Source organism: Setaria italica, chromosome V, assembly GCF_000263155.2.
Source record: "Setaria italica strain Yugu1 chromosome V, Setaria_italica_v2.0, whole genome shotgun sequence".
Taxonomy (NCBI): Eukaryota; Viridiplantae; Streptophyta; class Magnoliopsida; order Poales; family Poaceae; genus Setaria; species Setaria italica.
The window spans coordinates 21,468,186-21,476,628 of NC_028454.1; the positions used below are offsets into that span (position 1 = coordinate 21,468,186).

The 8,443-nt window shown below is 45.0% G+C and overlaps 1 pseudogene; it reads left to right on the forward strand.

The window, feature by feature from the left end:
• Window positions 1-606: 606 nt before the first annotated feature.
• On the forward strand, window positions 607-3,906 carry LOC111257240 (annotated as a pseudogene).
• Window positions 3,907-8,443: the final 4,537 nt, after the last annotated feature.

Consider the following 8,443-nt stretch of genomic DNA (forward strand, 5'->3'; position numbering starts at 1 on the left):
AGTTGAGGACATGCTCGCGAGATGATCACGGTCTACAAGTTCAACAACTTATGCAGTGTTAAGGTAATAATTTTTATACATAGATGGCTTCTGCTACTAGAGGAAGTGGCGATGGTGGGGGCGATCGTGGTTCCTCTTTTGGCAAGGAGAAAATCATAGTTGGCCCTCAGCATAAGCCGAAGAAAATGAGTGTGTTAGAAAAAGCAATGCTTCGTTATTTGCAGCAACGTCATGAAGAAGCGGTTGCCGCGGGTCAGGAACCTCCTTTTGGTGGTCGTTATGCTCCACCCTCAGTCCCGGGTGTTTCACGTCCACTTAGTACTACCGTTTCAGGTGGCACAAATAAACCTAAGGATGAGGCTGGGTCAGCGGAACCTTCGTCTTCACCGTCCAAGGATGCTTAAAGTCCTCCTAGATAATAACCAGTGGATGGCTTGTTGTATTGTATCATGTTGTTTGGATTTTTAATTTAAATATCTGTATTTGGATCTTCATGTTGTTGTATTGTACCATGTTGTTTGGATCTTTAATCAATTTTCACGCGTAATCTATTGTCAAGTGTAATCCATTTTCATGCGTAATACGATGCAGATGGACTGGCAATGGATGTATAATGCAGACAGGCGGAGCAAGGTGTTTATTGATGGCTTGCATTATTTTCTCGAAGTGGCCAAAGCGAACAAGCCAGAGAATGGGTTCGTATGTTGTCCATGCTTCCAATGAAATAACAAGAAAGAGTATTCAAAGGATTCCTGGGGACTATTCACAGCCACTTGTTTAAATACGGTTTCATGCCTAACTATTTGGTTTAGACCAAGCACGGTGAACGAGGGGTCATAATGGAAGATGGCAAGGAGGAGGAGGAAGATGACACCATTCCGGACTGGGTTGCAGGCCAAGCTTTTGCAGGTACTACAATGGGTGAGGCTGATGAAGATGAATTTGCAGAAAATAGCCCTACTGATGACCTTGGTCAGGTGCTACGAGATGCACACAGAGATTGCGAAACTGAGAAGGAAGCAACAAAGTTGCAGCGCATGATAGATGATCATCAAAAATTGTTGTACCCAGGTTGCCAGCAGGGCCATAAAAAACTAGGTACGACACTAGAATTTGTGCAATGGAAGGCAAAAAATGGTGTGTCCGATAAGACATTTCAGGGGATGTTGAACATTGTCAAGAAGATTCTTCCCGAGAATAATGAATTACCGTCCACAACATATGAAGTTAAACGGATTATTTGCCCTCTCAGATTAGATGTTCAAAAGATACATGCATGCCCTAATGATTGTATCCTCTATCGTGGTGATGAATACGAGAAATTGGATGCTTGTCCCGTCTGCAAAGCGCTGCGGTATAAGATCAGGTGAGATGATCCTGGTGATGTCGAGGGGTAGTCTCCCAAGAAGAGAGTTCCCGCGAAGGTGATGTGGTATTTCCCTATAATACCACGCTTGAAGCGCTTGTTCAGGAACAAGGCGAATGCTAAGTTGATGCAATGGCACAAAGAAGAACGTATGGAAGATGAGACGCTGAGACACCCCACAGATGGGGCCCAGTGGAGATCAATTGATAAAGCATTCCCGGACTTTGAAAGTGAAGCAAGGAACATAAGGTTTGGTTTAAGTACCGATGGATTCAATCCATTCGGTGAGTTGAGTAGTGGCCATAGTACTTGGCCTGTGACCCTATGTATGTTCAACCTTCCTCCTTGGCTGTGCATGAAGCGGAAGTTCATTATGATGCCGGTGTTAATCCAAGGCCCAAAACAACCCGGCAACGACATTGACGTGTACCTAAGACCGTTGGTTGATGACCTTTTACAGCTCTGGAAGGAAGAAGGTGTACGTGTGTGGGATGAGGATAGACAAGAGATCTTTAATCTACGAGCATTGTTGTTCGTAACCATCAATGATTGGCCTGCATTGAGTAACCTTTCGGGACAGACAAATAAGGAATATCGGGCCTGCACCCACTGTTTAGACGACACAGACAGCATGTATTTGAAGAACTGTAAGAAGGTCGTCTATATGGGTTATTGTCGATTTCTCCCTGCTCACCACCAGCTGAGAAAGAGCGGGATGCATTTCAAAGGGGTGCCAGACCATCGTAAAAAACCTGCATACCATAATGGAAAGCGTGTCTTCGAGATGATGAAGGATGTAAATGTAGTCTTTGGAAAGGGTCTTGGTAGCCAACCTGTTCCGAATGACGATAATGGACATGCACCCATGTGGAAGAAAAAGTCAATATTTTGGGAGCTATCTTATTAGGAAATCCTAGAGGTTCGCAACGCAATAGACGTGATGCACCTGACGAAGAATCTTTGCGTGAATGTGCTAGGCTTCATGGGTGTTTATGGGACCTCGAAAGATACATTGGAAGCACGACAGGACCTGAAAGTCATGGGGCAACGAGATGACCTACATTCGGAAAAGCGAGATAATGGATAGCACTACTTACGTCCTGCCAGTTACACTCTCAGCAAGGAAGAGAAGGATAGCATGTTTGAATGCTTGAATAGTATGAAGGTCCCGTCTGGGTACTCCTCAAATATAAAGGGAATAATAAATATGACACAAAAGAACTATACAAATCTCGAGGCCCATGACTGCCACATGTTGATGACCCAGTTGCTTCCAGTTGCACTGAGGGGTGTTCTACCATAAAATGTCCGGTTACCGCTCGTAAAGCTATGCGCGTTTCTTGATGCAATTTCACAGAAGGCAATCGATCCATCCAAGCTATCAAAGCTACAGAATGATGTGGTACAATGTCTTGTCAGTTTTGAGTTGTTATTTCCACCATCCTTCTTCAATATTATGACGCACTTACTGGTTCACCTAGTAAAAGAGATTGGTATTCTCGGACCTGTATACCTGCACAATATGTGGCTTTTCGAGAGGTTCATGGCAGTCCTAAAAAACTATGTTCTTAATCATGCCCATCCAGAAGGAAGCATCACCAAGGGATATGGAACAGAGGAGGTGATCGAGTTTTGTGTTGATTTTATTGATTCAATTGACTCAATTGGGGTTCCAACTTCACGCCACGAGGGGAGGCTTCGAGGAATGGGCACCCTTGGAAGGAAATCAAGTTTCAGCAATGATACTGATTTGTTCAACAAGGCACACTACACTGTTCTACAACAGTCATCCTTTGTGTCTCCGTATATTGAGCAGCACAGGTAGATGGTAGTTTCCAAAAACCCAACCAAATCCGATGCTTGGCTTACCCATCATCAAATGGAAACTTTTCTCTCTGGTTGCGCCAACAACTTATGGGTAACTCTGAGATTCACCCACAGCTTGCCTAGTTAGCCAGGGGACCTGCTAGCACAATCGTCAAATTCCAAGGCTATGAGATAAATGGTTATACATTTTACACGAGAGCCCAGGACCAGAAAAGCACGAACCAGAATAGTGGTGTCCGCATAGATGTCATGGACAGAAATAATAGCAAGGAGTCGTATTATGGTTTCATACAGGAGATATGAGAACTCGAATACGGACCGCTGTACATCCCTCTATTTCTTTGTAATTGGGTGAAACTAACTGCCGTAACCAAAGATCAGTACGGAATGACAATAGTAGATCTGAGCAAGACTGGATACAGTGATGACCCATTTGTACTTGCCAATGATGTGCATCAGATGTTCTATGTGAAGGACATGTGTAGCAAACCCAAGAGAAATCCAAAAGAAACATGAGAGCCAAAGTGCCACATAGTTCTTCCAGGTAAAAAAATATCATGGGAGTCGAGGATAAAACAGACCAATCAGATGATTATGATTAGTTTGATGGCATGCCTCCATTCGCAGTTGAAGTTGATCCAAGCATCCTGCTATCCAAAGAAGAGGCTCCGTACTTACGCCGCGATCATGATCAAGAAACTTTCGTGAAGAAGAAATTTTACAACGGTATATTGTAATGCGCTAAATTTACATGACCTTTGTGTAGTACTTGATACAATTTTTAATTTACCCTATGTATGATTTCATGTGTTCTTAAATTTGTTAGGTGAAGATTTATTAGATAAACATGAACAATGTTAACCACATACATATATGGATTTTTTTGTGCATTGAAATTATTTAATTGAATAATTTCTTGATCACAATGATGTAGTAAAATAAATATTTTAGAGGCTAAATGAACTGGTATAGAATTAATGACTAAATCACACTTATTGTCAATATACTTGCTAATTAAATATATTTTTGCATGTACAAAATATGTGAAGGTTTTTGTTTTTCATCCTGAAATGCAGTGAAAATATAAATAAAATCTATTCCAAAAAATAGGCGGGAGAAGAAAAATGGGAAAAGGACCTTTTGTCCCGGGTGCCAACAGCAACCGGGATAAAAGGGTAGTTTTCGACTCCTGCCGGGACGTACCCTTTTATCCCGGTTGCAATTGGCAACCGGGATAAAAAGGGGGTTTATCCCGGTTGGTGGTAGCACTGGGATAAAAGGGTAGGCTCCCAGCCCCACCTGGCGGACGAACCCTTTTGTCCCGGGTCCCGTCACCAACCGGGATAAAGGGGGGCCTTTTATCCCAGTTGGTAATGGGACCCGGGACAAAAGGTCCTTTAGTCCTGGGTGCCATTATGAACTCGGATAAAAGGGGGGGTTAAAAGGCAGTGTAGCCTCTTCTACCCCATACACCAGTTACACTTAGCCAAAATTTCGCCAAGATCCTGCGCTCTGCTCCGTCGCCGCCCGTCTGCCTCCCTCGCCGGCCGCCGCCGTCGTCGTCCCCCATTGCCCCGGCCATCATCGTCCCGCCGCTCGACCGCCTCGCTCGCGCCCAGACAGCCTCCTCCTCCATCACCCCGGCCCGCCTCGATCCTCCTCCGTCGTGCCCTGGCCCCTCGACCTCGTCGCCGCCGGCCGCCTCCATCGCGGGGCCTCGTCGCCATCTCTGTCCTCGTCGCTGCCTTCGCCCTCGTCGCCGCCTCTGTCGCGCGCGCCACCTCATCGCCCCTCATCGCCGGCCACCTCCGCCCAGTGTTTGCTTCGCTCCGTCTTCGCCTCCGCCGTCCCGCCGCCCCGGCCACCTCATCGCCCCGGTCACCGTCGACCGCGCGAGGTCCGCCGGCACTGGCGCCAGGAGTACCGCTCTTGCTAATGCAAGCCGGGCTTGCGTCAGCAAGGGCCTTTTTTTTAGTTAGAAAATAAATAGAAATGAGTAGTAATTAGTTAGAAAATCAATAGATATTTGTATATGTGTTAGAAAATCAAATTAGTAGAAATTAGTAGTAATTAGTAGTAATTAGGTTAGTCACTCCGCCTAGGTTAGAAATTAATCGTGTTTCGTCGTGGTTCAATCCTTCGCATAGGAGACGGTAGCTAATTCCAGAGACGTCCATCTTCACCTCCGCCTAGGTTAGAAATTAATCGTTGCTGCGGCCACCTCGCTCCGTCCCCGCCTCCGCCGTCTCGCCGCCCCGGCCGCCGCCGTCCCAACCTAGGCACCGTCGACCGCGCGAAATTCATACAAATTCATGTTATTGGTAGAAATTTATACAAATTCATGTTATTGCTAGAAATTCGTACAAATTCATGTTATTGCTAGAAATTCCAATAAATATGGACAAATTAGTAGAAATTTGGTAGAAATTCGTACAAATTCATGTTATTGCTAGAAATTCATACAAATTCATGTTATTGCTAGAAATTCCAATAAATATGGACAAATTAGTATAAATTTAGTAGAAATTCGTACAAATTCATGTTATTGCTAGAAATTCATACAAATTCATGTTATTGCTAGAAATTCCAATAAATATGGACAAATTAGTAGAAATTTGGTAGAAATTCGTACAAAGTACGACTAATTTGTTTAAATTTGTATGAACATTCCGGACTTTATGGGATTCATGTTATTTTATGATTTCATGTATATACCCTTATGTACATATAACTAAGGCAATTTCTATGACTGTCATGTATGATTCCATGTATGTTTCAATCAATAGTTGAAATGGCAGACGACGAGACCGCAAGGTATCTCATGGAGCAGATAATCGCTGGTGATGGTAGTGGTGACAACCTTCCACTATCGTACACCAATGAAGAGGGCACCCAGGCGGACATGTTCCTCAACATGTCCGCCGATGGGAATGAAGAGCATGAGCCCCAGCAACACCTTGCCGTGGCGGAAGGTTCCGGCGAGGTATATATAACGAATCTTGTATTGTTTCACGCCACCGTTACTACTACGTACTAATTAACGAATCTTGAACTGTTAGCCCTCTGGATCGACGCAAGGGCAGAAGACCCGAGGTCGTACAAAGGTGATGGAAGGGAGGCTTGTCATCACGAAAGTAATAGAAAAGGGCAAGCCAGTTGCTCCCGAGAAAGTAGCGAAGAAGTACGTGAATCAGATTGGGGCAATCGTTCGGGACAACGTGCCTATCAGCATCAGAGAATGGAAGGGCAGAATCACTAATCCGTACGCCCTCCCGAAGATAGAAAAGAATATGCTGTGGGAAGACGTCAAGAGACATTTCACATTCCCCGAAGGATATATTGAAAAGGATGTGAAAGCGTGGACGCTGAAGAAGATGGCTACACAATTCCAGACATTCAAGAAGATGCTGGATGCCCACTACATTAAGAAGGGCCGAACTCTAGACTTCAACGCGTGGCCAAAGTTGAGGGACCACTGGGAGGCATTTTTTGAATATAAGAGGAGTGAAGACGGTGTGAAAAAGATCCTGACCAACACTACAAATGCTATTTAGAAGGGCTACCATCATCATCTGGGACGAGGTGGTTATGACACAGCAATTCCCAAATGGAGGAAGATGGAATAAGATCTGATCGAACGGGGAATCGTACTTGCAACTATTGAATGGCCCGAACGATCAAAAAATTGGTATTACGCTCATGGAGGCTCCCTGAGCCAAGAGGATGGGACGTTGATTTTCAATAACACAATACGTGAGAAGGCCGAACATCTTATGAAGAACATTGAAGATTCTAAGGCTGGGAGATTGAAGGTGGACCGAGAAAATGATGAGCTTACGTTAGCCCTCGGTAATCCCGAGCACCCCGGACATTGCCGAGGGTTCAGGGTCATTCCGTGGAAGTTTGCTTTCCGAGGCGACAGCGCATCGTATAGAAGCAGCAAGCGAAGAAAGGAACAGATCGAGGAGAGCTGGCGGCAGATGCTAGAATCCAAAGTGCAGGCACAAGAGCAAAGAATGATGGAGGAAATCAATCGTCGAGTGGCCCACGCAGTTGCGGAGTTGGCCCAATCTGGAGCATTGCCGAATCCAAACAACACCAGCCCTTCTCAACGCCTCTTGAGCAGTTGTGCTTCTACAGGGGTCCCCGATGCGCTGACGCCCAGGTTACCCGTGGAGGAGCAACGGTTTCCCGTGGATGCCATCACGCAACACACCACATGTGAGCTGCATGCACCGGTCGGCAACCTCACTATTAAGGTATACTTATACCTAATATTTATGTAATCTTGTCAATTGATCCACGCCTCGTGATCGGAGTTTAATAACTTGTTTACTTCTGCTATATGTTTAGGTAGCGTACAGGAGTGCGTTAGTGTTGGAGGTATGCCCTAGAGGCAATCATAGAGATGATGATATTCCATTTGTATCCATGATTTGTATGTTGTGTTCATTGAATATCCATTGAAGGCTACTTGAATTGATTTGCAATTATGTGAATTGTATGTGAAACTCTTTACTTGTATGGTTATTCTAAAGTTGTCCCTAGTCGGAGTTCATGTGAGGACACACATGAATATTAGACTAGCACATGTATTAGTTGATGACTATGTTTCACAAGTCATGGACACATGTGGAGACATGTGCTAGGACTGACCCAACACGAGAAGTAGTTCTCTCTTTAAACAACATATACGCTTTGTCCTTAGACCTGAGACTGTCGCATGTATTCTAGATGTGGATCGACCTACTTAGGGGCTATCAAACGCTACGCCGTAATAGGGTAGTTATAAAGGTAGCTTTCGGGTTTGTCAAGAAGCATGCTATGAGACATGGTCAGTCAAGATGGGATTTGCCCCTCTCTGATTGAGAGTGATATCTCTGGGCCCCTCGAGTGATCGGATCCGAAAATGCATGGCCATGCTACGTACGGTTAAGAGTTAACCTACAAAGGGATTCCGAATCACAGGATCGAGAAAGAGCGGTCGGCTTGAAGCTAGACCAAATATCGTGAGGCAAAGGGAATAGCATGTATATTATGTTGTGATGGTTCGTCTGATATGATCTTCGTGTGCGTATAGGAGTTGGCACGTCTTGCTAGAGGCCGCTACCGACTATTGGGCCGAGTAGGAGTACTCGGGCCATGTCTATACGTATCCGAACCCATAGGGTCACACACTTAAGGGGCTGGAAGCCCAATTCGGATCTGATCCGAGTTGGATTAGGTTTAGGAGTACTAATGGGCCTCGGA